Source organism: Lactuca serriola, chromosome 1 (assembly GCF_051521515.1).
Source record: "Lactuca serriola cultivar US96UC23 chromosome 1, Lser_US96UC23_V15, whole genome shotgun sequence".
Taxonomy (NCBI): Eukaryota; Viridiplantae; Streptophyta; class Magnoliopsida; order Asterales; family Asteraceae; genus Lactuca; species Lactuca serriola.
Window position 1 is genome coordinate 4465895 of NC_136408.1, and position 10151 is coordinate 4476045.

The following is a 10151-nucleotide window of genomic DNA, read 5'->3' on the forward strand; positions in this document are numbered from 1 at the left end:
CATAGAGATCTGCTCCCACTTCCATTAGGGAATCTCCAAAGGCTGCAATGGACCATGTGGACGTTGGTACTCTGCCTTGATCTGGCGGTAGGTCAAGCACCTCTCTACTACCCACGTGACATCCCTCTTCATATAGGGCCACCAATAATCCCTCTTCAGATCTAGATACATCTTCGTGGCCCCGGGATGGATCGAGAATATCGACTTATGCGCCTCCTCCAACAGAATGCCACGTACTCCACCCGCATAAGGCACCCAAATCCTCCCTCGAAAGGTCATAAGCCCTCTTCATATCTAGATACATCTTAGTGGCCCCGGGATGGATTGAGAATCTCAACTTATGCACCTCCTCCAATAGAATTCCACATGCTCCACCCGCATAAGGCACCCAAATCCTCCCTCAAAAGGTTATAATCCCTCGACTATCAGTCACAAACTCGAATACCAGCCCAATCACCCGCTCCCTTTGGCGGTTTTCTGGTCTCTCAGCCTTCGTCTGGGCCTCTCGAATGGTATCCAGCACTGGAGTAAGCATTTTCATCCTCTTACACATATCTCGAATCAGGGCACTCTCTATCCTGCGACTTAGGGCATCAGCTACCACATTAGCCTTGCCCGGATGATACAGAATCTCACAATTGTAATCTTTTACCACATCCAACCACCACCTCTGGCGTATATTTAGGTTGGACTGATCCATAAGATATTTCAAGCTTTTGTGGTCCATGTATATGGTACACCGAACCCCATACAAATAGTGGCGCCAGATCTTGAGGGCGAACACCATCGCCCCCAGCCCCAAATCGTGTGTGGGATACCTCGTCTCATGAGGCTTCAGCTGCCTCGAAGCATATGCTATCACGTGCCCTCTCTGCATAAGCACTGCACCCAACCCTGATATGGATGCATCACAGTAAACCACAAAATCCTCCATCCCCTCAAGAAGGGCTAACACTGGAGCTTCGCACAATCTTTGGTGAAGCGTCTCGAATGAGGTCTGCTGCTCGGGACCCCAAATAAAAGCAACGCCCTTCCGGGTCAACCTGGTGAGAGGAACGACAATCTTGGATAAATCTATGATAAATCTCCTATAGTAACCGGCCAACCCTAGAAAACACCTGATCTCGGTGGGGGATCTCGGCACCTCCCAACTCATCACCGCCTCAATCTTGGCCGGATCGACCAAAATCCCATCCTGGTTAACGAGACACCCTACAAACTGAACCTCTCATAACTAGAAATCACACTTGGAGAATTTGGCATAAAGCCTCTCCGATCTCAATGCGTCGAGTATTTCTTGCAAATGCTCCTCGTGCTGCTCCCAGGATCTCTAATATACTAGTATATCATCGATGAATCACCGATCGATCCAGCATAGGTCTGCACACCCGGTTCATGAGATCCATGAACACTGTCGGTGCATTGGTGAGCCCAAATGGCATCACCACAAACTCGTAATGACCATAACGAGTCCTAAATGTTGTCTTCTGAATATCCTCATCACAAACCCTCATCCGATGATATCCAGATCTTAAGTCGATCTTGGATAACCAAGATGCACCCTGCAACTGATCAAAAAGAGCATCAATCCTCGGAAGCGGATAACGGTTCTGGACCGTCAGCTTGTTCAACTCCCGATAGTCAATACACATCCGGTGGGATCCATCATTCTTCTTGATAAAAAGGATCGGTGCTCCCCATGGTGAGCTACTTGGCCTGATAAAACCCTTCCAAAACAACTCCTGAAGCCGTGAGGATAACTCCTGCACCTCTGGCGGTGCAAGGCGTTAAAGTGCCTTGGCGATAGGCGCCGCTCCCGGAATCAAATCAATACGGAACTCCACCTGCCTCGCAGGAGGCACTCCCGAAAACTCATCGGAGAACACATCTGGAAACTCGCTCACTATTGGAACGTCAGAGATAGAACTCGGTCTCTCAGCGGCAACACACGAATCTACCACATACGCTACAAATCCCCTACAACTATGCTGCAGACTTTGCCTCGCTCTGGCAGCCGAGAAAAATGCAGATCTAGATTGGGTACCCTCGCCATACACTATAAGCACTCCCCCACTAGGGTCTCGTATCATTACCATCTGACGCTCGCAGTCAATCATAGCTCTGAATCGACTCAGCCAATCCATGCCCACAATAACATAGACGTCACCCATCGTGATCAGTACCAGATCTATCGGAAACTCCACTCTGAAAATCTCAAGCACACATCCCTGGATCACATCAGTCGCAAACACCGCATGCTCGTTAGCTATAGAGACTCTCAGAGGTCGACTCAACGCCTCCCGTCGTATACTGATGTGGTGACTAAACGTTATAGATACGAAAGATCCACTCGCACCAGTCAAATAACACCAAAGCAGGTACAAAATTCACAAGAAAAGTACCTACGCATATCACAGTATAAGCATAACATACCTTAAATAGCAGAAGTAAGAGATCACATACCAGCCACTACATCAGGTGCTGCTCGGACCTCCTCCATTGTCAACTGAAAGGCTCTCCCGCGAGCCTTCGGAACCTCGGCCTTCACTGGCCGACTCTTTGAAACTCGTGCAGTAACATGGGCAGATCCCTGCGCTGGTCCCTGCAACAACTATGGGCACTCGGTCTTCTGATGGCCAGTCTGATTGCAGTGAAAACAAACTATGAACCCCTTGGGGCAATCCTTGGCTATGTGTCCCTCCTTGCCACACTTATAGCAAGCACCTCCCGACAAATCCCCTCATGTCCCTTGCCGCACTTCCGATAAGTGCGGCCCTTCTAGCCTTTAGACCTCGAATCAGCGGGCTTTGCCTGCTTGGCTGTCGTCTAAGACTGAGCCGGTCGCCGATCCTTCCCTAGAGACTCCGCCTCCTCCCTGACTTGTGTCTCCAGCTCTGTCTCCCTCTTTCGGGCATTTGCTTGAAGCTCAACAAAAATCTAATATGACGAGTTTTCCATGAACTCACAAATGTCTCTCCTTAGTATGCTCAAGTATCGACTCATGCGTTCCTGCTCAAGAGACACGTGCTCAGGGCAAAACAGTGCCCTCTCATGAAACATCCTCATAATCACCGTCACAGACTCAGTCCCCTGCTTGAGGGACAAGAACTACTGGGCCAACCGTTCCCTCTCCACCGAGGGAACATACTCATCTCGAAACATAGTGGTGAATCTCTCCCAAGTCACTGCGGTAAGCTCTGCAGGAGTGAAATCGGCTGTCACAAACTTCCACCAGTCCTTCGCTCCCAAGCGAAGCTGGTTCAGCGCGAACCGTACTCTCAGATATTTCGGACAAGAACAAGTATAGAAACATCCCTTAATGTCCAAAATCCACCTCATCGCTGCAATTGGATCCTGAGTCCCATCAAACTCTGGTGGCTTCGTGTTGATGAATTCTTGATACAGCAACGAGTCACCTCCTTGTGGCCTGGCAGCAGCAATCGATGCGGTAGCTGCAGCAGCAGCCGCCTGAGTAATAGCAGTGTATCTCTCATTGAATGTCTCAATCAACATGGTCTTAATAGACCCAAACATCTCTAGAATAGCCTCATGGATTGATGCAGCCACCTCCTCGTGAATCAACACACAAATCTCATCGTCGCTAGCTCTGCTGCTCTTGGGGTTGTGGTGCGTACCCATTATAATGTCTCTGAAACACAACATAAAATAGTCAGATACTCGATCTCTCGCAAATACTTGCTCCTTGGTACCCTCAGTATTCTTACTTGGAATGCCCACCGACCCGGTATTTTCAGTAGTACGGGCCCAATACTACCTTCTACACCGTATATGTGTTCACCCCAAGTCCTCCTCCTAGGATCCTAACTCACAAGCTCTCAACCTCTTCCAAACATCGACTACTCCCATAGGAGACCTACCATATGCTCGTTCCTGCTACCTACTTGTACTCAAGCAAATCACAGATAGAAAACCCCTAGACTAAGGCATCACAAATCAGGACACTCTAGTCCTAAATCATGAAATACCTAGCCTGCTCTCTAGCATGCACATCATATCTCATAACAGCTTATATCATACAAGTAAGGGTATTTTGGGAAATCACCGTTCGGGCGCTGACTGATTGTACACACTGCTCGTTTTCTTGAAATCTCTTACTCATTTTTAGAAAAATCGTTTCTTTCTGAGAACTTTTCCCAAATCTCCGGTTTGAGTCGGAATATACCCGAAGGTGTATCCGAATCGCTCAAACCAAGCCTCTGATACCAACTTGTAACAACCAAAAATTTTCAACCAAATTTTCGTTTTTAATATCATAAAGTCAAATGTCGTATCATTAATTCTCAAAATTAATTAAAAAGTTTTCAAAACAATTATTCAATCCAGGACCACCACTCTATCTCTATGCAGGTGTGCAATCATGTCGGAGCCTTCCCACGATCCTCAGAAGTACCTAAAACACATAACACATAACACATAACACGGTAAGCATAAATGCTTAGTGAGTTCCCCAAAATACCGCATACACATACTAGCCACCTTAGGCTACAAGACCTTCCGGTCACTGTGTCTCAGAGGGATCTTCCGATCCCATAATCTTGGTAGACCTTCTAGTCCTACCATGCTGACCTTCTGGTCCCAACTCTGCTTGACCTTCCGGTCCAAACCATACAACATAAACATAACATACCAAATTATATAATTCATACAAGCACATAAGACCTTCCGGTCGCACTGTAACAGCTCAAATTTTCAAATAAATTTTTCATTTAAAAACAAAACATCGTTATTCGACAAAAGGGATTGTTCCAAGTTTATTTCAACAATATAAATAATAAATCTCCAGGATCTTCAACAGTGGCAGTGTGTACGTGTCACGCCGGCGCCTTTCCACGGTCATCACTAGTACCTGAAAAACATAAACACAACTAGTAAGCATAAATGCTTAGTGAGTTCCCCAGTATACGACTTACCCACATACGCCTTCCGGCCCGGACCTTTCGGTCCACATAACGTTGCCTTCCGGCCCGTAATATAATCGCCTTCCGTCCCATAATATATATCGCCTTCCGGCCCGTATTAGATTGCCTTCCGGCCCATAGTATTTTGCCTTCCGGCCCACGATAGTATAAAACATAACACATGTAACATAATACACATAACACATAAATCATACATCATACCGTCCTTTCTATCACATAGAGTCTCGCCTTCCGGCCCGTATAAGCATACATCACATATAAGCACACTTCACATATAAAGCATCTACCTCTCTAGACATAGCATGAATATAACACATACGACCTTCCGGTCTCACAGTAAAACCCTTCCGGGTGAAGTATAGTGAGAAGACTCACCTCGTAGTATGCAAGCTATAAACTCTTCGAGCTACTCGCACACGATCCGCTAATCCGCAGGTTCCCCATAATACCACATCCTTTGTTAATGATCTTATCAAACAAGACCACTGACCCTACTAAGTTATATACAGGTCAACGGTCAATCTTGACCGGACTCGTCGAGTGCAAAGGGTAACTCGACGAGTATAGACACCCTGACACCACTCGCCGAGTCTGAAGAACGACTCGACGAGTTCCAGTAGATCTTCAAGCTACTCGCCGAGTCTGAAGAACAACTCGGCGAGTCCTAGTGAACCTTCAAGCTACTCGCCGAGTCTGATCATTGGACTCGGCGAGTCCTCGCCATGCAGTCAATCCGCTGCCTCCTGTATTTCGCATGATTTCGAAGTATATAGATATAGGGCTTCCTGGACTTTCACATATACTAATACAGGGGTTTTTAACACTTATAACAACAATATAATCTAACAAATCCTTAAATGGGTTTCCTAAACCCTAAACTCGCATACAACGTAAAAGTTACGGATTTCGATCCGAAGATTACCTGGAAATGTGTTCCCTGTGTCTCCAAACCTCCAGTACTCGATTCCTTTGATCACCACCTTGCTCCTCCTTGTCTAACAATCTCTTCAAGCCTTCTCAAGTCCTCTCTCTTGCTTCAGATGCTCACACACTCCCAGGGGATCTTCAACCGGCCAAAAGACGCGACATGACGGCCATAAGATCGTTATATACGATCAGAAATGAAACGGCTAGGGTTCAGCTGAAACAGAGTCGACTCGCCGAGTCCTTACTTGGACTCGTCGAGTCCAGTCGCGTATCTGCGACTGCGACCAAGACATGGCCCTACTCGGCGAGTCATGCACCTACTCGCCGAGTTCCCTCTTAAATGTGCCCAAAAATAATTTAAAGAAATACCTGAAATTCCGGGCTGTTACAACTCTCCCCCACTAGAACTAGACTTCGCCCTCGAAGTCTCTCATTCTGCGAATAACTCCGGATCTTGCTCCCGCATTTCTCTTTCCGGCTCCCAAGTCATCTCCGATCCTTTCCGATGTTGCCACTGAACCAACACCAGAGGTATCTCCTTGTTCCGTAGAACCTTGGTCTTCCGATCCCTGATAGCTACTGGTCTCTCGGCGTAATTCAGGCTCGCATCCACCTGAATATCTTCTAACGGGACCACTGCTGCCTCATCGGCTATACACTTCCTCAACTGCGACACGTGGAAGGTATTGTGAATCTGACTCAGCTCCACTGGCAACTCCAACCGATAAGCTACCCGACCTACCCTTGCAATTACCCGAAATGGACCTATGAACCGGGGCCCCAATTTGCCCCTCTTCCTGAACCGAATTACCCCTTTCCAAGGAGAAACCTTTAGGAGAACGAAGTCGCCGACCTGGAATTCGAGCTCGGATCGGCGTCTGTCCGCATAACTCTTCTGTCGGCTCTGGGCGGTCAATAACCTCTGCCTCACTCGCTGAATCTGCTCGGTCGTCTGAAGTACAATCTCTGTACTGCCCATCACTCTCTGTCCCACTTCTCCCCAGCAAATGGGAGTCCGACACCTCCTACCATACAACAACTCAAAAGGTGGCATACCAATGCTCGAATGATGGCTGTTGTTGTAGGAAAACTCAGCCAACGGCAGATGCGCGTCCCAGCTACCCCCGAAGTCTAACACACACGCTCTAAGCATGTCTTCCAATGTCTGAATCGTCCGCTCGCTCTGACCGTCGGTCTGGGGATGGTATGCGGTACTAAAATGCAGCTTAGTACCCAACTCCTCATGAAATTTCTTCCAGAACCTGGAAGTGAAACGTACATCGCGATCCGAAACAATCGAGGTCGGCACTCCATGCCGAGATACTATCTCTCTCACGTACAACTCCGCCAACTTCTCTGCTGATGAACTTTCACTAATGGCAAGGAAATGTGCACTCTTTGTTAGCCTATCCACAATCACCCAAATCGCATCGACTCCCCTGGCAGTTTTCGGCAATTTGGTGATGAAATCCATCGTGATCTGATCCCACTTCCACTCAGGGATCTCCAAAGGTTGCAACTTACCGTGCGGTCTCTGGTGTTCGGCCTTAACTTTACGGCAGGTCAAACACCTCTCCACGAACCAGGCAACGTCTCTCTTCATGCAAGGCCACCAGTACTCCTTTTTCAAATCCAGATACATTTTCGTAGCACCGGGATGGATCGAGAATTTCGATCTATGTGCCTCCTCCATCAAAATAACACGCGTACCGCCCACGAATGGCACCCAGATCCGACCCTGAAATGTCAGAAGTCCCCGCCCATCCGTAACGAACTCTGAAATCAACCCGACGACCCGCTCCTGTTTCTGCATCCCAGACTTCACAACCTCGGCCTGTGCCCCACGAATAGTATCTAATACCGGAGTCATCACCGTCAATCTCAAACATACGTCCCGCAATGGAGTACCCTCCGCCCTACGACTCAATGCATCGGCTACCACATTAGCCTTGCCTGGGTGGTATAGGATCTCACAGTCATAATCCTTAACCACGTCTAACCATCTCCTCTGACGCATGTTTAGGTTGGGTTGATCCATCAAATACTTCAAACTCTTATGGTCCGTGTATATGGTACAACGAACCCCGTACAGGTAGTGACGCCAAATTTTGAGGGCGAACACTACTGCCCCCAACTCTAAGTCATGCGTGGGATATCTCGCTTCGTGAGGCTTCAGCTGCCTCGATGCATAGGCTATCACATGGCCCCTCTGCATCAACACTGCACCCAGTCCTGAAATCGACGCGTCGCAATATACGACAAAGTCCTCCATCCCTTCCGGAAGAGCTAATACTGGTGCTTCGCACAGTCTCTGACGAAGTGTCTCGAAAGAAGTCTGCTGCTCGGGTCCCCATGAGAATGTAACACCCTTTCGGGTCAATTTGGTAAGTGGCACCGCGATCTTGGAGAAGTCCCTAATGAACCTTCGATAGTACCCCGCCAACCCAAGGAAACTCCTGATCTCCGAAGGTGACTTCGGTGCCTCCCATCTCATCACCGCTTCCACCTTGGCCGGATCGACCAATATCCCTGCCTGATTTACAACGTGCCCCAGAAATTGAACCTCCCGTAACCAGAAGTCACATTTGGAGAATTTTGCATATAGCTTCTCCGACCTCAGTACCTCAAGGACCTCCCTCAAATGTCCCTCATGCTGCTCCCTCGACCGCGAATACACCAGAATGTCGTCGATGAATACAATCACAGACCGATCCAGCATCGGCCTGCATACCCTGTTCATGAGATCCATGAACACTGCTGGGGCATTGGTGAGCCCAAAAGGCATCACCACGAACTCGTAATGCCCATACCGCGTCCTAAAGGCTGTCTTCTGGACGTCCTCATCCCGCACCCTTACCTGATGGTACCCTGATCTCAAATCAATCTTGGAAAACCAAGATGCCCCTTGCAACTGATCGAATAGATCATCGATCCTTGGTAACGGATAGCGGTTCTTAACTGTCACCTTGTTCAGTTCCCGGTAATCGATACACATCCGGTGTGAACCATCCTTCTTCTTGACGAACAGAATCGGTGCTCCCCACGGCGAGCTACTCGGCCGAATAAATCCCTTCCCCAACAACTCTTGAAGTTGCGAGGACAATTCTTGCATCTCTGGAGGTGCAAGACGATAAGGCACCTTCGCAATAGGCGCAGCCCCTGGTACTAGATCGATACCAAACTCCACTTGCCTCGCAGGAGGTATTCCCGGCAAATCCTCGGGAAAAACATCTGGAAACTCGCGCACTACTGGAACCTCCTTCAATGTTTTCGGTCTCTCGGAACTCTCCCGCGTATCCATCACATACGCCACAAAACCGTTACATCCCTGCTGTAGACATTGCCTCGCCCTAGCGGCCGAACAAAAAGCTGATCCCGAACGGGTTCCCTCGCCGTATACCGTAAGAACTCCCCCACTAGGGTCTCGTATAGTCACCAGTTGACGCTCGCAGTCGATGACAGCGCTGAATCGGCTCAACCAGTCCATGCCTACGATGACACAGACATCACCCATCGCAATAGGAATTAAGTCAATCGGAAATGCGACCCCGAAGATCTCTAGCACGCATCCCCTAAGAACCTCCGTAGCACAAATCACCCTCTCAGCCGCAATAGAAACGCTCAAGGGCCGACTTAACGGCTCACAACTAATGCCGATGTGCTGACTAAGAGCTAACGATACAAACGATCTACTCGCACCCGAATCAAATAATACTAGAGCAGGCATAGAGTTCACAAGGAAAGTACCTACACATACATTAACATAAGCATAAAATTTTGACCTTTATTTAAATACGTGAATGATAACATACCTGCCACAACATCGGGCGCAGCGCGGACCTCCTCCGCAGTCAGCTGAAAGGCTCTCCCGCGAGCCCTCGGGGCCTCGACCTTCGCCGGTCGGGTCTCAGTAGTCCGGGTAGTAGGTGTAGCTCCCTGACGAAGTTGCGGGCACTCGGCCTTCCGATGGCCTGTCTGGTTGCAATGAAAGCAAACCATAAACCCCTTAGGGCAATCCCTGGCAATATGTCCCTCCTTGCCACACTTGTAGCAACCACCAGCTCGACACGCCCCCTCGTGACTCTTACCGCACTTTGCGCAAGTGCGACCCTTCGAACCTCCCATCCTCGAATCAGCGAACTTAGTCCGCTTGGCTGTCGGCTGAGACTGGGCCGGCCGTCGATCCACCTGCCGAGACTCAGTCTCCTCCCTCGCTTGAGTCTCCAACTCAATCTCGCGCTTCCTGGCGTTCGCCTGAAGCTCAGTGAAAGTACGATAGGTGGA